The sequence below is a fragment of the Mastacembelus armatus genome, chromosome 21, assembly GCF_900324485.2.
Source record: "Mastacembelus armatus chromosome 21, fMasArm1.2, whole genome shotgun sequence".
Taxonomy (NCBI): domain Eukaryota; kingdom Metazoa; phylum Chordata; class Actinopteri; order Synbranchiformes; family Mastacembelidae; genus Mastacembelus; species Mastacembelus armatus.
The window spans coordinates 6,876,874-6,903,482 of NC_046653.1; the positions used below are offsets into that span (position 1 = coordinate 6,876,874).

Genomic DNA, 26,609 nt, shown 5'->3' on the forward strand with positions numbered 1-26,609 from the left:
TCTCTCTCTATCAAACTAACTTGTCATTCTCAGAGCTAACCCACTCACATATTGTGAACTGTGAATATCCTTATCTTATATATGGCATTGTTTTTGTCAGACTGTGGCCTTTTTTAATTTAATTTCTGATTCATACTATGTCTTCAACATTACATTTTAAGTTTTACCTTTGCATTTACCTCTGTTACATCTTGCTCATATTTTCTATTTTTTGTTGTTGTTTTTGCATTAACTGATGAGCAACAGGCCTGCTTTTGTATCACATGTATCCAACTGATGACACGTTTACTGTATATCTCAACTTCCTGCATACATGAGAACAATGATTTAAGCACTTCTCCAGTGAGAATATTTCTAAAAGATGATGTTTTGCAGCAGTACCACCAAATGGGATACAAGGCAACACAGTTATAATTAGTATCAGTGATGACATGGCAATTGGCCCACTGATGGAATGATGGCTTCTAATTGGTTCCTTGACAAGATGATAGCCTCTGACTGGTCAGACTGTAACTAAAGTTTCTGGTGTCATTTCACGTAAAAGCCTTAATCTTTCATGTTATTATACAGACTCTGTGGAAGGCGCTTGGCCTTTAAAAGCACTTATCTCTTTTACTTTTACACTCATCTTCAACCTTTCATTCAAGCTATTCAGGGTTCTCTGTAATTGAAAACAAACTGGTTTTGAGAAAAGGCTACAAATAAACAGCATGTCTGGCATTGGTAATCTGGCAAATGGTATCGAAAGTTAGATTTTTAAACATGTCTGACTAGATAAAAAAGGCCACTACTTTAAATACAGAAGACCCAACTCAACTCTTAATATAAAATGGGCTTTCATCCTACTTTTTAACGGATGCAATTACTTATAAGACTTCTTGCTTCCCATCACTTTTTCCATTTGTAGTGTCAACAGAAAGCATCAGTGGCACTGCTTAATGCTTGGGTGTAGTAAGAGAATCTACTACTGCCACCCTGACTACATTAACAGCATCTTAAAAGACAAAAGCCTCACCCTTTAGACTTTCAGCAGCCTGACAGGCTGCTGTGTTGACGGGACAAAGACAGGTTCTAAAAGAGCCCCTGCTTGGCTGCTGTCACCAGCAGAGAGGAAAAACATGCATCACTGCAAAAACACAGCCATGTACATACTTATCTAAACGTTGTTCTCCATGCTGCTGAAGAAAATCAAGACCACAAGACCCTCAATTCCATGAACTGCAAAACAAAGTTATTCCTTACCTCAATTATTTTCTTTCTTAAGTTGATTAAACACTAATTGATTTGGGTGATTAAACAGATGTTTGAAAGATAAATTATAAGGATTAAAGGCATAGACAACAAATGCACAGTCACTTTTGTCACATACTGGGAACTTCTGAAAGGCAGTGGTTAGCCGACCTAAGAAATTGCTAGCCTGACCAGCCAGTCTATTCTTATTCTTATTCAATTCCTATTTTTAGACTATTCTTTTCCTATTCTAGACAAAGAATTAGTTTGGAGTCTCATGGGTTGAGATCGATTTCCAGGGGGCGGGCCAATGCATGCAGAGTAAACCAATCAGAGAAACGGATGATATGGCACAAACAAAGTGACAGTGAGACCAGCAAATGGCGTGTGGTAGTGCAGAGGTGCTGGCGTAAGCTCGTTGTCGTTTCTGTTGTAAAAATATGAGAATATCACTAGCTCTGTGCATAATTTGAACAGAGTAAATAGCAAAAGCCAGTTGTAGAAAGATTTGTGGACTTGGGATTAGCATTGAGCAACATTAAGAACAAGTGTGTATGTGAAAGGTTTGTTTAAATCTTATTGGATGACTGGAGGGTAAAGACCGCTCCATTGCAGAAAAATGGCTGTGATTGGCCCAGCTCCTTTGAGGCTGGAGGACAGGCCACATTCTTTCGCTAACAGAGGAGTGGGTGTGGCTGGCCAGGCTAAGACGTTGCAGGTTTATATATACACAACAGTTTAGTTATGTACTCAAGGACTACACTAACTTCATAAAGTATTAAATACAAGTTTATTTTGAACTTAAGAGGATTACATTGGCATAATGTGCTCCCTGTACTTTGTCTTAGTAAGAAACTGCACTGCAGCATTTAATATGATTATATTAGTGTAAAAGTAGTATAAATAATTACAAATAAAATAAATACGTCTGACATATTTCTGTAATATAAAATAATGACGCACAAGATTCTTGATTTAGTCTGTAATCAAAAGTTACACCTACATTTTTGCTGTGTTGTTAAAGGTTTCCTGCAGGGTCTCCTGGGCACTATAGGTGCAGGGCCTCTTTTGTAGTTTACCCTCAGTCAGTAGAAGATGTTGATGGCGTATCTGATCACCTTCAGACACTTTTAGGTTGGTTAAATAACTGAGATTCACTCCAGTTCATCTGCAACTGCTACTGTGGATTAATGTTCTGTCAGTTGATATGTAAATTGAATTAATTGCTTAAGCAACAATTATTTCAACTTGATTTGAGAATTACAGAATGAAGGTTTATTATAAAGGTTGATATATTTGCAAATTTATTGCGTTCCTTTTTACTTCCCCATGAATAAGAAGACTCATACTATATTTTCCCAAAACATTAAAAATTTGTCGAAACTAGAAACACCAAACTGCAGGTGTAGAGAAGTGTGGAAAAAGCAGAAAATCTATCTTTTATTGTGTTCCAGACTTTAATATCTGACAGTTGGTCGTTTATCATCATGGACCGCTGATGGTGAGAGAGGGGGAAGGTGGAGAAGGCAGAGGCAGAGAGTATCAATATGAATTTTTTATTTGATGGGTTTTATGGAAGATTGCATTTCAGAAGGCTGGTAGAGTCAAGGTTCATGGAAGAGCGAAAGGAGAGGCATTGAGAGGCCAAGTCGTAAAGAGCAGACGATAATGGTGTCCCTGCACGGGGAGAACACACACTAACCCTTTAGTTTGCAGCATGCAATACACTGTTCCTTTTATGTACAAAACAGCTTGCAAATCAAATCCCCCCAAAATACACCAGCTAAAATTTTATCATTGTGCTTAAAGCTGAAGATTCCCTCATATATTTTGACGTTTTTTTTCCTTAAACTGACTCTTTCACACATATACAGTATAGACTCATTCCTACTTGTTTTCTTTTCTTCTTCCCCCAACAATTTCACACATATACACAGACACATGCACAAACATCTAAGGCTGGCTCCAGGTGTGGTCATAAATCATCAAAGTGAGTGGCTATGATTCCCTCCCTCACCAGCAGAGTCAGGGGGCTGGGATTGTAGGGGGTGGGGGAGAAAGCAGGGCTGGTGTGCTAAAGAAAAGCTGCAGCTAAAGGGGTGCGCTAGCCTCCTGTGTCCATCAATACCAGAACAAGCCACTACTCAGCCTCTGGGCGTGACACACGGCAGACGGCCGACACCGGTGATACAAACACACATAATGGTGTGTGTTATGTGCGTGTAAGAATGTGAGGCACGCTGGGATTACATAGTCCTCTCTTTCTTCTCTAGGTTTATGTTTAAACCGCACATGTATTTGCTAAGATAAGCTGGAGGATGAGGTAGGTACTAACAGCACCAAGGAAACCAGAGGTAAACATCTGCTTGTAATGGCTTTATATGGTCTGTGCAGTTGCACATAGTTTGACACACAGAATGAATGTCAGGAAGATAAGATAATGTGTTGTTCTCTGGCATAAGCTTATCACATGAAAGTATTTGAACATTAGTTGGTAAATCATAAGAATATATTTAATATTTTATATAATGCACAATGTCCTCTTGCTCTGAAACTACCTGTACTGTATGACATTCAAACCACAGTGGGGGGAAAAAAAAAAAAAAAAAAAAAAAAAAAATATATATATATATATATATATATATATATATATATATTCCTGTCACAGCCATTTTTCCTGTCCTGATATTGGGGTTACATTTGGACATTTCTTTGCCCTTGGGTAGCACAGAGTATCCAACATTTACTTATCAGAACAAGGCTCACTCTGAATCTTTTTTGTTGTGTGAACACCATACTAAAGAGTGACATGAAAGGTGACAATTGTTGCAGTATCCATCAGTTGGAAATATAGGACAGGGATCCTTCACTGACTAATTATATCTGAGTATTCAAGACAACAACAAGCAAACAAAGCAGTTAAAACATGTCTTTTATAAAACTAATGTTTGGCAGAGAAAAAACAACTTGCTCACTGCTATGAATAGTTAAAAATGATTAAAAACAGGAGAGTTGTGGTGGTGGCAAAAACCAAAAGCCCAAGTTAAGAGAGGAGAAACAGATCGAACAAGACTGAGAGCACAAAATGAGGAATCGAAGTTGAGGGGGAGGAGGAGATGAAAGGGAAAAAGGAGTGGGCAAGCAAAGGAAAAGAAAATGGACAGAGACAAATGGCCATGGGAAATGGGCAGTGCAGGAGAACCCACCTATGAGACAGACCCTCTCAGCAACCCTAACACAGACTGATAGGCCCACCATTCCTGTCTGATTCCTCTCTTATTTAAAATAAACAATAACAGTGAATAAAATCATTTTAAAAGCCATCAGATCTGAAACACACTATAATGTGGAGAATTAAAACAATATAACATTACTGCTTTCAGAGAGCTGTGGGCTTATCTATACTTAAATATGAAGTGTTTCGTTAACTTAAACATTGAGCTGCTGGAGAAAAAGATATTAGAAGATAAATTACATTTAGTTAATTTTTGTTTTCTGTAATTTTCTGTATTTTCCATGAAGTGACAAATAGGCTGTTAGTTTTTTTTGTGTGAGGTATCCTCTATTTACTCCTGGTTTTATTCTGGCAAAGTTCTTGTTTTACCTTTATCACTCTGTAAGCTGTTTGCATTGGCTGGAAGAGATTAGCCCTGTGCTAACACTAATACACTCTTCCCCTGCTTTCTAAAAGCACATGCCTTTTATAGTATGACAACACTGATCAGCTCATTTCAGATCTTAACTATTTATATGTATTACAGTCATGTACACTTAAGGTAAAAGCTCCAAGGATGCAGGGATTTTCCTATAGACAAACAATGAATAGATGGGTATACAGCCAACCAGATTTGAGAACCAGCAAACAGGAACAGAAAAAAAAGACAGAGAGGGATACAAGGAAGAATACAGGGATCATTGCTAACTGTCCATGTATGCCATTAGATAGGTGAGTGCTACTGTCGACATCTCACAATCCCATTACTCTCCCCAATAAAGCGTTGGCAGCCCAGTAATTACCTCAAGAAAGCGAGCGAGAGAGGAAGAATCTTAATACAAATGAGCTCTGGGTTTTTTTTTTTTTTTTTTGGAACGTCAGAACCTTCTCTGTCTCTCTCTCTCTCTCTCTCTGTGCCTCCGTTTCCTCCTCAGGTGATGTCTCCAGGCACTAACCAGGAAATGCAGTGTAATAGAGTACATGTGTGGGCGCCGGTGGCCTAATGGAGAGGGGTTGTGGCAGAAAGGGGAGTGCCTGTCGTGCTGCCTGATTGAAACTGATGGGCCAAGGTAAGGGGGCCAGAGTACGGCCACCCAACATGGTCCTTCCCATCCCATCAAACAGACACACACATACCTCAGAGTCCATTATTCAATTTAGCCTTTCTAATGACCAGTGAATTAGGCTGCCAGAAGCGATTTGCCTTCTAAGCCTAGCTGCTGGGCGAACATGCTTTCCTCCAGCCTGCATATTAAGAGGCAGCCATTCAGACGCTGACATCCAATGGGCTTTCTCCAATCAGTGCATTTAGCTGGATGAGCGCAGACAAGGAACGCTTCTGTAACAATGAACACTTAATAAAAATGGGGTATATATGTCAGGTTTAAGTAATATGGGCTGCTTATGTTGAAGAGAGGACAAAAACCATATATGTAATAAATAAATAAATCCAATAAATCAGTTAATTATTTAAGATTGTATACTTTCGGATATAGACTACCTTTTGCCACAGCGGTAAACATGAGCAGTAAAACTTTGGACATACTTATTATCCAGTCCCTAAAAGGTTTTTTAGCTTAATAGCTGCTGACTGGGCATAGTTGACTGGGCCTAAGGTTTTGGTAACTTTGCATAGGCAGGGTATCTGCAGGTTTCTAAGAGCTAGATTTAAGACTTTTTAAGACCTTTTTAATACCATGCTGAATGAAATTTAAGACCAATTTTGTGGAAATAAAATAAAACATCCCACAATACAACCAATTCCCATAACACACTGTATATTGATATAAACTGTTTACACACCTTTTGATTTACACACCTAGTAAAACAAAAATGCCAGGTGTTTTCCGACAGGTTTCCACAGCCGCTTTGTCTTATTCACACCGCATGTGGGTCTCCAAAGCTTTCATACCCATTGTTCCGAGTTTTACTTTTTTTTTGCACAGCCTGCACCGGACCTCGAACACGTTGCCACTAACTGGACTTAACCACGGCGCAAAATTAGGGTTTTGTAACCAATTGTCATTAAATTTACATTTACCCATGGCAAAAGACTAATGCTGAAACTTTCCCGCAGTTCACGCAGCTGCCGGAAAGCATGTGGTAAATAAACTCCCCTCAAACGCGTATTTTAGTTGGTTCCGCCTATTTCGTTCTGCGTAACAAATACGCGAAAGGCTTTCAAATAAAATCTTCTTTATGGGGTCGGTTAGATTTCATTTTAAGACCTTTGAAACGCGAATTTAAGACATTTTAATGCTAACTAAGGCCTTAGTTTTATAATATGGAATTTAAGACTTTTTAAGACTTTTTAAGGATCCGCGGACACCCTGATAGGCATATGTCACTGTAAGCCTTGAGCCTTCAACCAGTTGCAGCTAGGAGTAGGAAGAACGTTACATTAGCTGTTAACAGTACCATTACTCTCCTTGTGTTGATCGCTCCCCCAGGTAACATTTCTGTCAGCACACAGCTATGTATAACTTCTGTAAAGTGTGTGGTAATGTATGCATGTTGCATGACACTGCCTATTTTGCAAACTAATATAATATAAAAATAAAATATAATATGGAGATTTCATGCAAATGGTCCGACATTTCAATCAATGTGGCAATATTGGCTTAAAGTTGGTAAGTGTTTGGATAATGCAAAGAGTAAGCAGGAGAAGTTTAAAAAAAAAAAACAGGTTAGATGTCACTGAATCTATCAATGTATATATATTTTACAGTTAGTCTTTACACCCCTATGTGCAACTGTATCATATAATGTAAACTTAATTATAAATTGTAAAACAAAATGGTGCAGGAGTAGAGAATTAAATGCCCTTGTAAGCTGTTGTGGTGCTGGCAACCAAAAACTGAGTTGCTAACTGGATCCAAATACTGTAATGTCACTGAGGGAAAGCACAGCACTTCAAGGCAAATGGAAGAAAGTACTGCTTCTGGTTGGCAACAAATTGGCACCTGCCAGAAATGCATTTGTAGCCTCGCTAAGGCCAAGTGACATACAACTGGCACTTACAACATGCATGGAATGAAATGATACTTGATTTGGCTTAAATATGTGCACACTGTTCTCAGTCCTGCATCAAATCTGTCAGCAGCGAGCAAATACATCTGAGAAAAACACTGTATCCAACAAATAGTCAATAATCATACACAAATGTCGATTTACAAGTCTACTGGAACAAACATATTGGTTTTGCTCATGAGAAGGACAACAACTTGCATGTACAAAAGATTTCAGGAGGGCAAGTAAGACCAACATGTCGATGTTCACCACACAAGTCTTTTTGGTGGTTTCTCCTATTTGTAGATATAGATTTGGAGTAAAAAAAAATTAGATCAAGCAAAAACTAACGACAAAAATCCTGTAATATTCTCTCATATGAGGACTGAAAACAAGGAGTTGTGGTATGATCAATGCAGTTACACATCATTCTCAAACCACCAAGAAACTTGTCTCATGTACACTCATGTGCTGTGCAGTCATGAGTGTACATGTCTCAAAACTGTCTCGTCATTCTTTATAGATTCCTTAGGTCCAGGTATCAGATTTAATAATAATAAAACTCCTCTACTTTTGCTTTCCTCCATCTTTTCAAGGTTCTTGGGCAGCTGCCTCTCCCCTTTTCACTGGGAGCTGTAAAATCTATTTGACAGCTCTGATTTATGACACAGCATAGGCACCGAGCGCCTGTGGGGAAAAGAGTGTATATTTGAGTGTGTTTGGAAGTGTGTGAATGTGTGTGTATGGGGCAGGAGGGGGGCTATGTGAGCATGCTTGGCTCATGGAGGACCACCACTGCTGTGCTCAGTGTTCAAGCACCTAACAGAGGACACAGGTAGTGAAGTCTCAAAAACATAGATGTGATATATCCAGGTAGGTACATTGTGCACTTGTGACTGTGTGCACAGACAAACCAACTTCAACAGGTCTAGCTTTAAGTGATAGCACAGGACGAATGATCCAATCAAACTAAAACTGAGAATGCAAACCACCTAAAAACACTACATTTCGTGTGACGTTGGAGCTTTATCATTGACTGTAGCTGAACAAGTATTTCCTAGTTTGTCAACATTTTTCAAGGAATTTGAAAAATGCTGCTTACATTACAGATCAGAACAATTATCTAAAAATCCCAACAAGCCCCAGGGATCTTTGGATGTACATCTGTAGCGTCTTTTATCATAGCAATTATTTACTTTGGAAATTTGTCAGTCCCCCCCCGCCACACACACACACACACACACACACACACACACACACACACACACACACACACACACACACAATCCGTTCCACTGTCCTGCTCTCTGGATGCCCAGAGTGCTTACAGCTAACATTGTTTGTCACATTCAAGGCCAGGTTAGACACACAGGGATCTTGCTCCCCAAGGATAGGGATATATGTGTGTGCTTGAATCTGGTCTGAAAATAAATGCTGAGGGAACATGAATGAATGAATTCATGCAGGTTTGTGTGCACCAGCGCCAGTGACACTGTCATCTGGGAGTTGAATTTCACAGCTCGTGCCTTTGCTATTGTCAGGCAGAGAGGCAGTGTTGACGGAGAGCAGGGCGGCGACAAGGTGGGAAACCCCTGAAAAGATGAAAAAGGTCATGACAGCTGACAGAGAGAGAGAGAAAATGTTCACAGACCCTAAAAGGACTAATGGAGGGAATAGGTGGGGGAGTACAGATGTACACCCTGAGTGCTACACTGTATGACAAAAAATGCATTATGAACTGTGACTGAGCTGCTCCTGTGGCATGAATCTAAAGTTTAAAATCAAGCGATTACAGCTATTATATTAAGACAGGTGGACATACTTCACTTCTCATTGTGACAGAATGCTGATGTTTGTGGTACCTGAAAAAGTCGTACCACGAAATGAGGCGCAGGTCATTATCAACGGTTTTATTGTCATTAGGTAAATGAATGTGACCGTGTTTTCAATTTGATTTCCATTGTTGCTGTTGTCAAATGGTAATCGTTTGTCTGAGCTTTTTCAGATGCCGTAAATCTATTTACATTTACATTTAAATCCACATGCAGAAGCTAATATTTTTCTAAAGCAAGGAAAAACAACACCATCATTAGGTAACTGTATTTTATATTACAGGTGTTTGTAAATGGTAAAGATAACATCTAAATGCATTTAAGACAATCAGTGTATGATTATATGAATAAATGAGTAACTGAAGAAGTAATTGAAGGGGGTAAAAGGAGGGTTAGGAAGAAAGACAAAGGAGAGGAAGGAAAGACAATGTGGGGACAGAACATGAAAGGACAGGAGATGTAGTTATCTAAGAAGAAAAATTGTGTCTTGTGGTAGGAAACGTCTTTTCAACAGTGATGAATTTTAACCCAGGCAGTGCAGATCCCCCCCCCCCCCCCCCCCATTCAAATTGCAAAAGCTCATTTTGAACATTTTGCTGGCATGGCAGAAAAGGCCTCTGTTCCCCATCTTCCATATTTCATATACGGCCCATTGGAAAGCAGCGTCTGAGAGTGTCATGGAGTGGCACATTTATGAGAGATGCATTGAAGAACTTATCACTGGGAAGATATGCTTAAGTTCAGCATTTTGAAAGTCACTGTACACTGCATGGTAATTCACTTATAAAGCACAGGTAAATTATGATCATCGACATGGTAGCTGGTTACACCATAAATAAATACCAGTCCGACCGCTACTATACAACAAGACTGCATCACAGGCAGTTAATAATAAGGTAACCTCAATACAGTTGATTTACAGTACATAGAAATAAGTAAATGAAATACCAACGACAAACTAAGAGCTCAAATAAAATGCTATATAATATTGGGACAAGACAAATAAACATGACAGACAGGTAAATCTATTCTTGTCACATCCGACGTTAACATGAGATGTACACAGAAGTATTAATATATCTTTTGAGACATGTTGAAGTATTACTAACAACATTACTATGGCTTTTTTCCCCCTAGAGTCTAGTACGTCAATAAGTTTCTTATTTTGATTTTGCCTGTGTACGTTTAACTTGTCTTTTATTTGTGTAAAGCACTTTGAATTACTCTGTGTATGAATTGTGCTATACAAATAAACTTGCCTTGCCTGAGCCTGTGTTTACAATTTCAGGTCCTCAACCTGTGTTTATAACAACTCGTGTTGGTAAATTCTCAAATGATCTGAACATAAAATCAAGATCTAATTTGAAAAATGTTGAGATTAACTAAAAAATTGTAGGGGTTCAAAGAATTCCTACATTATGTGTTAGAGTGTAATTCATCTTCTTTTAAAAAAGAAAAAGTGACTTTTGTTGCCAAGAAAGGTGACCCACACTCAGAATTTGTTTAAGCCATCCCAAAGTGCACACACACCAGCAGTGGACAGCCATTACTGGAGCAGTTGTGGGATCTGGTGCCTTACTCAAGTATCTCATCTCTACCGCGGCGCTGGCTATTCAGTCCGCCCCACCGACAACTCTTACCGGACGTGAGACTCGAACCCACAACTTGCGGGTTGCAAAAACCCGACTCCCTATCCATTAGGCCACGACGCCTACTGACATTTTTTGTTAACTTATAAGATGCCAAGTCAAAATGATGTACCTACTATAAAAATACAAAACATATATTTATTTATGAATATATTGAGAATTCTTTATATTCACATTATATGCCTTCGCTTTTGATGTTAGCCTTGAGAAAAATGACTGCTGCCCGGACAACCTAGTTCCTTTACCCTTCTTCTTCTCAGTTCGCTTTTCGGAGGGAAGTCAGTGTCATAGTTTTCATGAACAGACCGAACATGCCGCTCCACATTTCCCTTCTTCAATATAGCGATGACAGACTGGCACATGAGGCAAATGCACTTCGAAAATTACACAGTGAAAAAAAAGTCTCGCTACTTTGCTAGAGTTTTGCGGCACTTGGCGCCGTTATGCGCATGCGCGGTGACCCATGTGTCTGGCTGCCCTGTACGTCAATCAAGTGACACATTTCATAGTGAGGACGGATGATGGGCTGACGTCTACTTTGTTAATGCCATGCGATCTACCCACACTACCTTTGCGATCAACCGGTAGATCGCGATCGACGTACTGGGCACCCTGGTATAGACTATACTTGACTGTCATGTACCTCGCCTCCACATATCTTTGTTGCATTTGTTATGCTGGAACAAAACACACTTTTACATTTCTTATTGGTCCAGTGAGTATGGTAACTTCACATTTAACCCACCATAGCTCCACGCACCTTTAACTTAAACACATGCATATTTATTAAGAAGCTGAAAACACATGGATGGTGTGTTTCAATTTGTGCATGGAAAAAAAAAACTTGAAAAAATAAATAAGGGTCCAGTGCAATACGGCAGACAGGCAGCTCTGTATTCAGTCATGTTGATCATATTTGGATTTGACATACAACTCGGGCAAAATCCTCTCTGTTAAAATTGTCATTCAGCAGCAGACACACAAAAACTCTTTAAAAACTCATTCAATTTCAGCTGATTTGACATGCCATTTTCTTCAACTGCACTTCTTAATTTGAATATTATTAGAAGCAATAAATTGAGGTCCAAAGGTTAAGATAAATATAAATTCTGTTCAGGTCCTGCAGTGAAGATTAATGTTTGGAGAGGCTGCTCTTCAACCAGATGACCCTGGTCTACCCTGTATTGAACTGAAGTGTCCTTGTGGAAGACACTAATCTACACTTAATGTACTGCTCAGTCCAGTGGTGCAGCACTGACTTTGCCCTTGCTGTCGAGGGAACCGAGCAAAGAGATTTCCTTGAGTCAGTGTCACATTATTCAGTTGATGATTGTCTTAAGTAATGTGACCTCATCATCTTAGTTAGCATTAGCCGCTAGCCCACCAGGCACTCTGAGGAGCAATGGTACTAAACAACCTATCAGGAGCCTTCCAGTGCCTGGCATTAAAGCTGACTGAGAGAGCAAGTGGAGCAACATTGGCCGAAAGTCGTGCTTAGTCATCGTTTCTCTCTGTATGGTTAAAAAGTGCCACATGCATTCCCATGAAGATAAGGGAGGGTGAAGAGGCGGGAAACAGACCTGTGTAATGCTGATGGACAGAGTCACTCTGACTGAGCAGGGCTCAGGGGCTAAAAAATGCAGGATCAGCAGAGGTGGATTTACTTGGATGAATGGACCCAGCTCGACAGAGGGAAAGGGGGGAGTCTGGAGGGTGGTGGGTGTCAAAGCAAGTGGCTGAGACACAACTAATACTGCCAGTGAGCTGTGGCCACCTAAGTAATTACTACCTTTGCTGTTCGACTAATCCCTTGAGCAGAGCATCAACTCAGTAAAAAATGCTTAGAGCCTCTGTGGGATTCCTGTCACTCGACTTCAATTACACAGAGACCCGGACCTGTCTCACTCAGAGAGAGAACAACCTGGAAATGGAGTGAAAGAAGAGTCAAAGAAGTCTCATATGAGTCTCACTCTAATTCTGAAACTGTTTTTATTTAAAACAGACTGGGTATATCTAGAGCCTCGGATTCACTTCTTTTTTTTTTTTTTTTTTGCCCTTTTGTTTCTGTAGAGAAATTGCTGCTAAATTGAAAGATGCAAGAGCAATCTTCAAAAAACAGAAGATCAAACTGTAAGATACTTCTTTCACTTATGCTGAATGACAGGTTACACATCAATATGCATGTTAACACAATGCTTAAGCTTCACGGTTAAGCTGCAGTAGATACAGTACTTGTAAAATCCTTGGTTTGATCCTTTGTTACTGTACTGTAATCTCCATCTCCGTCTCTTCATGTTTTCTAATTTACATCTACAGTCTGCTGTCAACAAAGACTAAATGCTGAAAACAATTTTATTTTTACAGCTTTTCTGATGTGTTTATGGTTTGTTAATGTCAGAAACATTTGATTTACATAAAGCTTTAAATAAATACTTTTGAACATTTCAATAATTATACTATAACACTCTCTCTCTATAATATAGTGAAATTAATCACATTTATACAGTAATGACTTTTATTAATGAGCGAGAACAACTGTCTTCCAATGAGTGCACAGCATTGTCTTATCAAATGGCACAGCATCTGATAAGACAAATTTGGGAAGTGCAGAAAGAGGAAGTCCTTATTTTTGTCAAAATCAATGAAATTTCTCCAACTAAAGAAAAGAGATATAATATTAAACAGACATGCTTAAAACTGTTAAAGTCATAAAGAATTAAAAGCTATTTAAAAGTGTTTCTACAAAGAGAAGATTTCAGATCATGCTGCTGATGCTATTAAGAACTTCAAACAAACTAGTGAAACAAATGACTGCACTCCTCCCTTAACGGTGACTAAATGGTACAAAGTCTACACTGAGCCAGCTCAGCATCACTGTTTGTATGAACTGCTGCTGTAAGGGTTACCTTTGCGTTCAGAGCGTTTCTTGCGCCTCCTCTTGAACCTGCGTCGGATGAGGCAGTAATAGGAGCCCAGACTCTGGACACCGTTGGTAAGAAGGGCCATGGCTTGTTCAGTACTTGCGGCGTTATAAAAATCAACTAAACAGCAGTAAACTAACCAAGACCAAAAATAGACTTCAGCTGCTGGGATATCACATGGTCTACCTGTACTTCACCTCTCAGAGCCAGTGCGCTCACACTTCTCCAGTTTGTGCTGTCTAGCTAATGAAATTCAGAATGCCCAACTCCACACACCTGCAGTGTTTCTTTGTTTCTACTTCAGTCCTTTCCTTGTATCTGAACTCTCTTTCCCTCCCTCCCTCTCCTCCTCCTCTTGCTGTCTCTCTCCTCTGTTGAGTCCATGTCTGCCCTATCCATAGTCAGAGAGGGGAGGCGACGGAGCAGAGTGAGAAAAAGAGGAGGGGACTAGCAGAGGAGAGAGACTCATGTGCTCAGATGGTTGTGAATTAACACGGAGTAAAAGCTAATTCTTTACCTGTCTAATTCACTCGAGATTACTGACATCTTCAACAAGCTAAAGCAACCTCATCCTCATCTGTCAACTTCTCAGGTCATCACAGCTTTTCTGTTGAACAAGCAACTGTAGCGTTTGACGGTGGTGAAGATCCTTATTCAGTTGTGCACTTTCGCAATGTAAACACACTCCAGGATGCTCTAACACACTCACACACATTTACCACCACACATGTACACGAATAATATTCAAACCCGCAAACATGAAAACAGCTCTATAGGAGGCTCACTAGAAATGTGAGGAAGAGAGGCAAAAAAAGAAATACTCTGCCTCCCTCTACTGGTTATCTTCTACACTTACAGCCATCATAGTACTAAACCACATGTTCCAGACACCAAATATTAAGCATTAATAAATGTTGAATGTAGTTGATTTATCATCAGTAACATACAATAAGTCTACATTATGCTATTATTGAGAAATGTTGCGGTGGACAAAGACAAAAAAATGAAGAGAAAGAGAAGGTAGAAAAATAGAGAAAAATAACTAACCTTTGTCTGTTGTGATGTCTGTGATTCTAAACACCTGATGGAGAGAGAGAGGCATGATTAACACCTGAACTGAATTTTCTTATTAAAGATCTGAACTGCTGTTTTAAGGATGTGGTGCAACAAAACTAGTGTTAAATAAAATTGTTCCAAAAACAGTGAGAGCCATTGTTTGAAGTAAAGGGGATTTTTCCATTCTGGTGTGTCTGAATCTATTAATTTTATTTAGCTTGAAACATTTTTTTTTCTAAACCACTGTGCTATTTCAAAGCCTCCCTGTAAATTTAGTACAATGACCTTAAGAAATTTTATCTGCTGGTTTCTGTAAACAGTTGGTACACAGATCACTGACCCAGTAATAAAACCATATTACTAAACTGTGGACCCTGGAACAAAGTGAGGCTGAAGGTTAAAGCTTTATGGTATTTATACCTTTGCATTTGGGGATACACCTTACCCATGACAGCTACTGTGCTGGCTCTACAGGTAGAGAGAGAGCAACAGGTAGAGCCACCACATTGTTACATGTATTATAATTAAAGCACAATACAGCCTGATCATGTACAGTCCATCAGTCCACTGTTTTAGGGTGCTATTAGAGAAATCCTCATTAACCCCTTGTATACAGTCCTACCAAAGGGACCTTTGCTTACTATCTTTATCATGGACTGTTTACACTGACCTGTTTAATCTTCCCAAAGCTGAGGAGCTGTCATACAGTATTTTGACAGTAAGTTGTCTTCCTTGTTTTTGTTTAAAGGAAATGATGACTATAAGTTAAGGTGATATTAGACGGCTTTAAAGGTATTAGAAGTTGTTTACATTCACTCTGGATAAACTGTGCAGGTCTCATAACCAATTTTAGACAAATACCCAGAGTTCTAGGATGATGCATCATAGCAGGACAATGATTCTAAACATGCAGACAACGCGACCAAAGAGTTATTAATGGACCACCCATTGTTGTTGTTGCTCTCGACAGGCCACATCAGTCTGATGCTAAAGAACTCTAGCTTTTGCAAACCCTGGAAGCTTTGAGCAGTGTTATATAGGCCCAGTTTTGGATTCCATCCACTGAACATAAATCGTGTTCCAACCAACAACAACCAACCTGGCTGACGGTGGTGCAGCACAGTAAGGCTGGAATTCAGATTGAACCATTTGCATAAGCGTCCTCCTGCCATTCACTAGTAAATGATTAAACAGACTTTGGAACCATCAGTGACCTTTATCAAATGATTTGTGTTTGGAGGTGGGGAGTGGGGCTGTTTAAAAAGATGGAGCCTGATTAACTAAGGAATACAGCTCCTCAGTCTGAAATAAATTTCACACACGTGCTTCTATGCAATTACTTCAGTCATGTGGACAGATGCTTTATTTTAGCAGGGTAACAAGATGAGCATTTCAGATCCATTATACTTTATAAATAGTGAAATTCAGTTTCCAATTTTGGCATGTGAACCCTTCAAACATATGAGGCAGCTTGAGAGAAATGATTGGAAGTCCACAGAATGCTGAGCAAAAATAAGAGCAAACCTGCAGGCAAGTGTGGAAAAAAGCATTAAAGCCCCATAGTCTTAGATAGAGCAGCTGGGGATTGAGACGATAGTAAAGGAATAAGAGATGAGGAAGGAGAGAAGAAAGACAGACATGAAAGCTTGAGAGTGGAAAAGGAAATAAAAGCTATAGAGACCAAAATCTTTGAGTGCAAACAGAAGATAAAGAAACAGGGAAAATCAGGACAGAGATGTGGAAATGAGCAGAGGGAGATGAAGCTGAATGACGTGAGAAAAGGATAAAAGAGGTGTGGAGTGAAAACATGTCCCTATATAAAACATGAGCTGTCATAATCCCAAAGCAGGATCTCTACCATGAAGGGTTGTAAAGGTCAGTGATGCTGTCTTCACTGTTGTCCGGCTCCTCCACAGCTCCCTGCCTGCTGCCTGATATAAACGTTCTTAAAAAGCAAATTAAGAGTTTTTTTCAGTAGAGACTTGCCAATTAGGCACATGAAGTTAAACTGAGCAGAAAGAGAGTGAAAGAAAGTGAGACAGCAACTGAGAAACAGTCCAATGGAGAGAAAAATTGAAGAAGAAGGGAAAAAAAAAAAGGTACACTGATAGAACAAGAAAAAAGCCAGCCAACAGATTCAGGATATGAGTTGCGGGGCACAGAAGTCAGCAGGAGAAAGGACATGCTCAACTGAAATATACTCCAGACGCAAATTCATTCATGCTTCTGTGTAGAAGCCAACCATAACTACAGCTGGCCAAGTCTCACCACAGCTGCTTTGGCTGGGTGACCGCTGTTTTGCTTTGTTTTCTGGAGGGGAGACATCCACTTTCCTTATTTTTTATTTAAAAACACTGTTCAAAAGCTGCAGCCCTGGGAGAACAGAGTCAATGCATGCTCATGTCATTCCACTGGCAGAGATTTTACCCACCAAACTCTCTCTTGGCATTTTGAACACATATTGAATGGGCAAGAGGGAAGAGGCCGCGGTTATGCAGCCAGTACTCTGTGGTTTTCCAGACTAAATTTAAAGGCATTCCAGACTCAAAGAACAACTAAACTCCTGGTGGCCTCTGCAGTGATTTGACAGAGAAGTGCAAACATTGACAAAAACAACCTCTTAAACAGATTCACAGGGAAATCCAGGCTACTGTGGTGAGCCCATCTGTTAGTCCACAGATGCACTCACAGCCAATTAAAAAGCACAAAGCTCTAAAAATAGATTCAGTAGGAAGTTTTTTTTAATTTATTTACTTATTTTTAAAGCCCTTCTAAAGTTGTTCATTTGAATTCAAGTGCCAGCTCCAGGGTTGCAGAATTTTAAGAGCTCAGTATTACTGTACCTGAAGTACTACGACTGCACTATACTATTGAGAAATACACATGAATATATTGTGACAGTGTAGTACAGTCAAAGGGAGACATGTCAAAAAGGGGCCAAACAGTGCGGCAACATGAAACTCATGTTGACATACTTACTTTTACAAGTCAACAAGAACATTCAGCTACACCAAAATACAGTCTGCTCATTAGAATTTATGAGCTTTCCTCATTAAAAATCAGTGACTGCAATCCAAGGCCACAATACTAATAAACTAACTACATCAACAAACGTGGAGAAGAACATTAAAAACAAACCTCAGCGCTTTCCCGTCAACAGTGGTAAAATTCTGAGAAAAAAACAACAAAAAAAAAAACCTTGATGTTCCTTCTTGAAGAAAAACCTACAGGCCTTTAGTGTGTTTTAGCTGCATGCTGAAACAGTTCCTTCAAGTCGCTGTGGAGAATCAACTAAAACGCTAAGTTGTGGACATAAATGTATCCTGGGGTGCTTGAATACCTGAATACGACAGCAGATGAAAAATGACCAAGCAGGAGTGGAGTTTCATTGCCTTGTGAGGAAGTCACGTTCCTAAAGCAACACTCACTGAAACTCATCTTGTGCAGAAGAGTTTGGCCAAGTGTATGAGAGGGAGATATTTAGTATGTGAGATTTGCAGAGATAGAAAGGGGGAGCCTATGAGAGGCGTTAGAGCTGAGAGGTAGCGTGTATGTGTGTGATCCTATTAGGGTCTAATAGGTATGGCCCTCCTGTTAGCTCTTTAAAGACTGGGTGGGGGTGGATGGAAAATGATACAGGGGCAATAAAAAACTTAATTATTAAAAAAAGAGAGCAGGGGAGTACAAAGAGATTTGAGACTGAGCTGAACAAACATTAAGTCTAAGAGGTTGATTATGAAAGAGAGTATGAAGAAAGAGAGCTAGTCAACTTTTTGTCAAGTGTGTGACCATAAACCTCAATTACATACACACACATACACTCTCACACAAACAAAGGCTAGCCAGGGTCCTGATAAGCCAATAAGAGCTACCCCTCCCTCTGACCTAGCTTTTTCTGAGACATATATACACACAGACATACACACAGTTTTAATTAAAATATGATTTAATTACACTGGGGTATGACGGACTGTGTGTGTACAATAAATCAAGCCAGACAGAAGCTGTACTGTTTTTCTCCATTATGGATGAATGGCAATGTTTTTGTTTTACTGACACTTATCCAGCAGAGGGCAGCACTACAACAAGCTAATATAATGCAGTGTGTGCAAACAGAAGGGTGGATGTTGTTTTTTTTTTTTTTTTTAAATCAGCATGCACATTTCAGTCTGGTTGATCGGATATTTTATGATGCCATATCCTTGAATGTAGAGGAAAGTCACGTTTCTACAGGGATGGCGTGTCCTGTGCCTTTCCTGGAGTGACAGCTGTGGCCAACACGCAGCTGCACTTTCCAGCTCTCACGTGTCAGTGTGTGGAAGTGTAAAAATAATGATACATTTGAGTCAAGCCAGCAGCAGAAGGTGCTGACTAAGAGAATGCATCAGATCAAGCATCCTGGCCATATACTCTACGCACCAAAATGAAAAGTGGGTTTTAGGATGACTGCCAGTGTTCTAAAGAAGAGTCACACTGTTCACGAGGGTTTAATAAGAAGCCAACCACCGGCCCACATGCTTAATGTAATGAACTTTTGAGGTGAGAGAAAGTCGTTTTTAAGTCTATTCAATTGGACCAAAGAGATGCTTCTGACAGGAAAATGGGTGAGGCTTTCAGTAACATTGTTATGCGTTGTTCTGTGCTTTCCCAGCAGCACCTTTCCATATTCTTATTCACATTCTGTGACCCCTTTTACGGGGGGGTTTCTGTGATGATGAACTGGAGAATCCATCTTAACCTGAATATTTCAGGGTGTCTGGTTAATGGGCAGACTTCCCATTGAAAGTGTCTACAGTATGTAATTGTAGTTCTACTTGCTTTAAGGATTCTGAGCTGCCAGTACAAAACCATTTTGATCCCATGATGTGTGAAGACTTCCATGGTCTCTAGAGACTGCACTCTTTAAATTTCAAGATACATTTGAAGGTTTGGTGCCACAGAGAGCTGTGCTCAGCCAGCATGAGATCATGTCATGGAAACTGCAGTAATGATGCCTATTGGTCTGTGGAAACTGCGGGGGGACATTTTGAACTTTCGTGTCTGTTATGCCCTCCTGATGAAGCTTTACTGTGGCAGGCAAGGAAGCAGCTGGTGCCTCCACATGTTTTAAAGGAACCAACTGGGCTTGACACCCTCACCAACAGAGAGTTAGCAATGACAAAAACTGCACTGCATGGCCATTCCAAACTCTACTGAGTAAATAAATACACACTCGCGAAGTACAAATTCCCCTGCCAAAATGTTATCACAGACTATCAGTAGGGCAGCTGCCTGACAGAACCAAAGTTAATGTTTACTCAGTGTGTTATTATTATTGAGCACACATATAGACATGGACATAACTATTATGATGGTGCAAACAGCGTCCACGGCCAAACAAGATGCCTTCTCTAGAAAGACTCCAACGAGAGATAATACACACAAAGCAAAACACACATGTATTATACACAGTACCACACAGGTCAGCAATTAACTATAAATGAACTAGACTGTGACAAGATCTCACTATTGCCAGTACAGGAATGTGTTGTTAGACACCCAACACTCCCCCCTTTTTCATCCAGGCTTAAGACCAGAAATGGTGGAGTTGTTGCCTAGTGTGGGGCTCAAACTCACCACCTTGAGATTAAGAAGGTGCCCTGGGGCAACTTAGTTAACCAGACACTTACATCCTTTAGCACCTGCTATATTTTACTGTTTGTCAATCTGAACAGACCCCTGATTCTGTGTTAAATAGGAATGACTTAATTCTTCCTATGGGAGTTCCCTTTGGTTCCCAAGCCTACCATTAGCTCCTACTGTTGGGTGTGGTCCCCTTCTTTGCCAACCATCCTGCTCTGGGACAGATCTGCTCCACTGCATGTAGCATTGGTTATTTTGGCTGTGGTTCGACCAGTGGTCTCTGTGTGTGTGCTTAACATAAGCATAAGGAGAACAATGAGTGCCTCTGTGTTAACCCCTCTGGCAAGATTTCACCAGAAGGGCAAAACCAACAAGTTGTAAGAAAGGAAGGGTGGAAGAAGGGCAGAAGATTTCAAACCACACAGGCTATACTATGTTACATAATGACATACAGGTTTAACCCATTTTTCATATTGTTGTAAGACAACAGTGATGTCATTATCTATATGTTCTGGGTACCCATAATAAAGACATCACATCTCCTCTACAGTAAGTCCAATACTTCTCCACTACCCTTTAAGGTTTGTCCAGCGACCCGAGGTGCTCCAGTGAATACCAAACAAACTGTGCTGCCGTATTTTGATTTTGTTCCACAGTTGTCATGCTGTTCCTCATGTCATCTCTGGCTCACTGGAGCTGCTGCAAGCAACATTTTGACAACAACCTCAGGGAGATCCTGAAGGATGTGCATGTTGTCATGGAAACACTGCGAGAATCCAAGTTCCAGTTGCAGGTCGGCTGCATGGCACTAGATATAATTATGGAGCACAGAGCTAAATTTAGTAAAAGAAAATCAACTTTTAAACATCACATCAGATTTTCTGGAAATACTACAACTGTGACGTGTTCAGTTAAAATGTGAACATGACACCAAAGGTGCTTTCAAACCAGAGGAACTTCTTCATATTTCACAGATCCTTTGGAGGAATTTCCCATTTTTTCCATAGGAACCACAGGAACTGAGGTTATAATAATTCTTAAAAATCTATTTTGTGGGACTTTTTTTCGAGGAATAGTGATGTACGTTTCCATTGATTCCGCAAGTATCAACTTAAGCCAAAGCAGCATCAGCAAGTTCAAGGTAAAAGTTCATTTTGGTAGTTTACAACAGCTTTCGACAGAAAAAGCTCACATAACTCACCTAAACTGAAGGCCTGGCTGCCTACAGTACATGACAGAGAGAATTTAGGGTGATATTGATGGATCTCAAACTGTCACGCGAAAATTTTCATTGAATGTTGTGCAGAAGTGATGTCACCGTACCAGCCACCAGCCAGCTTACGTTACTTCAACCTACCGTCTGGTAATGTGTATATAAACCGAAAAAAGACCCTGAAGGTCTAATTCATGGGTGCGTTCCTCAGTGGGGTGGTTCCTAGAACTGATGCCCTAGGACTGTTCTGACAGTGCCTGAATTTTCAGCAGAAATTTACATGGCACTAATCCAGAACAATTCTCAATAAATAGTGAACACACTAAATTTGGTCAACTTCAAATTAATAAAACAAAATCTTAATTGGTAAATCTTGATCTACAACAAAAATATTAAACCTTTTGTGTTTTACAAGAGTAAAGAAACTAAATTCTTTCATCACTTCCAAATAAATGAACTAAGTCTGTTGTGCAGTGAGTGTCAGTCTTGTTTTAAGGGACCACTGACACTTGCTTGGGTCTGGGACTGTAAAGTCTTGCATCTTATGTGCTCTAGAGGATGGCACTGCTTTAGGCAGTAAAAAGGTTAGTGGTACTGGCTGTTTTTCGTGGAACATTTGTATATTCTTGTGTTGAGCTGAAGTATTGAAGTAAAACAATACACTTCATCATCTTCCCAAAAATATTAAGTTACTTAGGATAAAAACTATATAATCGAATGAAGGTTATTAGTTGTCTTAAATCATTGCATCATCATTAACTTTACCAGAAACTAAAAGTTGTGTAACTTACCCTTGTCATATGGTATTCAGGTGAGATTATTATTATTGTTATTCAGGTGAGCCATTTATATGGCCCCAGTGTGCTGAACTCTCAAGTGCAGTATCTGCTGAATCCTACATGTCAATGTCAACCTGATACTTATCGTATGCACGAGCATACTGTACTCACATCATTTTGTTGCTCACTATCTACTACATAATTTCTATCCTAGCTCCTATAATGCTGAATACATTTATCCTCACTTTTAATAGTTTTCCCCGTTTCTGATACCGTATGTTACAACAGTAACAGAGACGTCAGCATTTTTGCCTATGACGAATGAGTTTCTTTTTGGAGCCAATTTGTCTTTCTACCCTGCTGCATGCCCTTGTGGATGGCACAACCCTCCATTTCCTGTGTTATGGAGGAGGGATTGAGGTCATAAGGAAAAAACTGATCTGTTCATAGATGTGAAAAAAAAAAAAAGGGGGCATTTAATTATCAAGGAAAAGACTAAAATTATGTTGAGTGAGACAGAAACAAGAACATAAAGAGGGAAACAGACGGACAGGACATTAAAGGCAAAAATGACCACACTATTGCTATACTATTGTACAGCTATTAGAAAAAAATTAAAACAATATATCTTTCATCAGCTCCAATGTACTATCCAATAGTGAACTATAAGCCTATGGAAGACTGTCCTGAAACTGCTGGATTGACTATATAACACACACACACACACACGCGCAAAAGGTTTTTACTGCACTGCAATGCGGGGTGACATTGAAGATAATGACTGCACTCACACACTCACAAATACACACCCAAACAGACACATATGTGACTGCAGAAAAACATACTGAATACAGAAAGAAACAGGAAGTTGAGCAGGCATGGTCACCCACAGTTGAAAAGGGGCTTTTAATCCTCAGTTGAAAGGCACTGTGAGGTCATCGGTTACAAACTGTGGGCTTGTCATGACAGGTGAGTGTTAGGGACTGTGGCAGACTTTGCTTGGCCTTTGGTACAACTGCCAGTCTGTTTTTAATTAAAATTCTTACCTAAAGCACAAAGCTGACACTGCTGTCATGAATGGATTACTGTGATAACTCCTAAAAGATCCTGTACACACACCTTCTGATCTCACATCCCCATGGTCAAAGCTGCATTCAAAGCTGTTGTTACAACAGGCAGCGTGTGAACTATTTGACTGAAAGCAGCTTCCTGCTGCTGCAGAAAATGAGGTTGATCAAAGTGGAGCTGCCGGCTGGTAAACCAAAACAATGGGGGGAAAAAAAAAAAACACAAAAAAATGGAGGGGAACCTCAGAGCCGGGTGGTAATTTTCTGTTGCTTTGTTGCTACTACATGGCACTTAGTCATCGGATGTTTTGCTTTTATTACTGATATGTGCGGCTTTAAAGTTTAGTTAAATTGAGGCAATGAAAATTCCTCTGGTGATGATTTTAAAAAGTCTGCGTGATCAAAATTAATAAAGGGGAACAAACTGATCATCAACCTCAATTATTCTACTACTATAACATCATCACTTAGAGACGTTAATTATCTGCACAACCACAAGAGGCCAGTTGTCTGGAAAACAGGTTACTGTTATGATTTGACCGAGCATCCACCGTTACCCAGAGAAAACCCACACAGACATGGGAAGAACACGCACACTCCATACAAAAGTGCCCTGGGCCACACTGGATTCGAACCTGGCACCTTTTTGCTGTGAGCTACCAGTGCTAACAACCACACAGCCCAGAAGGTACAGTATTTCCAGGGTTGAAAATAAGTGCTTTTGGCAATAGTGATTTCATACTTTTTATGCAATACACAAACTGTTGCAAGAATAAAAACTCATAATACACTCATATCTTCCAGTTACTGCTGTGTAGAGTCACAGAGTGATTCAACTTTGCTTCACCATGAGAGTTTAAGGTCATGACTAAAATAGGCCATAAAAACTCTCCCTTTCCTCCCTCACCTGCTCCGGTGGGACTATGCAAGCATGTCTGTGTGAAGGGTGCCCACACAGGTGTACATTTGTGTGTGTGCGTGTGTGCATCAAAGAGAGTGCATGTGTGTGTGTGTGTGTGTGTGTGTGTGTGCCCTCTCTTCTCTTGGTGGTTCTATCTGGGTCAACCATCTGGGGAGCTGCCAAGGCTTTGGCATCGTGGTAGCTGGCCATCGCAGCTGGTTCACAAACACAAACACACACACACACACACACACACACACACACACACACACACACACACACACACACACACACACACACACACACACACAAACACACAAACACACACAGGAAAGTGTAAGGCCACCAGGTAACATCTGCATTGCTACCGCTCAGAGCAGGCATCCAGTACTACCCTTTTGTGCTGCGGCATAGGGACAAAATATTTCAAAATTAGCCTGACTGCAATTATGGTGGAATGTGTAAATGTGTGTTTGTGTGTTTATGTACGTTTCCCTATGCAGACATGTTTTTTTGACCCCGACGCTGGATTCAATCTCATTGTATAGGAATGTAGAACTCAAGCTAATTAACCACTTCCAAGATGGAGTCTAAATCCAGCCCACAGAGCTTTTCCAGCCTCCTTTTCTTTCTGCCCTTCTCTTGTACAATGGTGGCTCAGGCTTTCCCACACTGCTTCTATTCAGTGGTCACAGATAGGATTTCAAGAGTGGTACTTAAAAAGTAGGCCATGATACGTTGTGCTGACATTTGTGTGTCTCACATTATGCATGTGTGAGTTGACACAACATCAAATCAGAGTACAGAGTAAAGTAGGCTAAATCTTACACCTGGTAAAATGAGAACTATCAGCGGGAAGCCAGCAGCACAAACTGTTCTTGGAGTACCAGCAACAGCATGAGCATACACACAAATACACACTTGAGATAATTGAAATCAATGATCTAAAGACATTTTATAGCCTCTTTCATGAATTTCACCTCTTAGTATGACATATTTTAGTTTGTGTGTGAAATCAGTGAAACAAGTCTATGATTTCCAGGTGAGACTGGAAGAACTATGGGAAAAGGCTAGTGGCTGCTGTGTAGGATAATAGTGGATTTAAAACACAAATGGAAAAATGTAATCAAAAACTTAGAAAATAATCTATTATTACAAACATGTCCTTCATCAAGTAATCCCTGAAAACTCCCCAGGGTCACAGGGATCAGCTGGAGCATATCGTGGCTCTGTTTGGGTGAAAGGCAGGGGTACACCCTGGACAGGTAGGTATCTGCTTCACACATGCTGTCTCTAATGGAGAAATCCTTGTTAGTGGATTTCCTAGAAAGGGACTGGGTTACAAGAGAGCTGCGACCCCCCAATTTTATATTAATAAAGTCTCAACAGTTTTCCATCTTAAACGCTTGGGAGTAAATGAAGTGAGATCTATAGCAATGTGGCAATGCTACTAGGCAGTTTGAGTGGGGCAGTCAATTCACCAACAACTTAGAAACAGTTTCCTTCCCTGGATTACAACCCCTTAGGCATCCCTGGGCAAGGCCTCACTGCTTGTTTGTGGTTGCTCCTCTCAAGAAGTACACCCTTGTGTGAACCAAGAAATTAACAATCACACCCAGAATGACAGACAGAGTGATCTTGGGAAAGCAACAATATGATTATAAATAAAATGAAGTGACAGCCTCCTGATGTGTTATTGTTGGTGTCAACATGCCAGGCCAGAAACCACAGAGCGGGAAGTGAGGCATGGGCAGATGCATCTGTGGTGCCTGAGCCTCTGTCCTTCTGCCAGACCCCCACTCCCCCACTGCCTCGCTTTACACTTTGTTTCTTTGTCTCTCTTTCTCTAAGTCTTCTTCAGTCTGCCTGACACCCACCAATGCAAACATAGCTGTTTCCTTTTAGTGCTGTGTGTAAAAGCCAAAAATGATTAAAACATGTCTTGGTCTCTGCGGCTGACAGAAGACTGGTTGCACCGGGCAGCTCTCAGGTTCATTGAAGTCTTCAGTTGATAAAAAGCAAAAGTCAGAAGAAAGACAAAGATATCTATAAAGAAGATGAAGCTTACACCCACTTTAAAACACACATGAGCTGCAGGAAGTGAGTCAGTATCAAT

The 26,609-nt window shown here is 40.2% G+C and overlaps 1 protein-coding gene across 2 annotated transcripts in view; it reads right to left on the bottom strand.

Moving 5' to 3' along the window:
* adarb1b (adenosine deaminase RNA specific B1b) overlaps positions 1–26,609 on the bottom strand; it is a 104,032-nt gene that overhangs the window by 26,932 nt on the left and 50,491 nt on the right. Inside the window, exon 3 of one of the 2 annotated variants that reach the window (XM_026295891.2) lies at positions 14,903–14,936. The exons of the other annotated variant lie outside the window; for it this stretch is intronic. The gene's annotated coding sequence lies outside the window, so the exon portion shown is untranslated. The remainder of the gene's footprint in view (positions 1–14,902; positions 14,937–26,609) is intronic. 2 annotated transcript variants of the gene reach the window in all.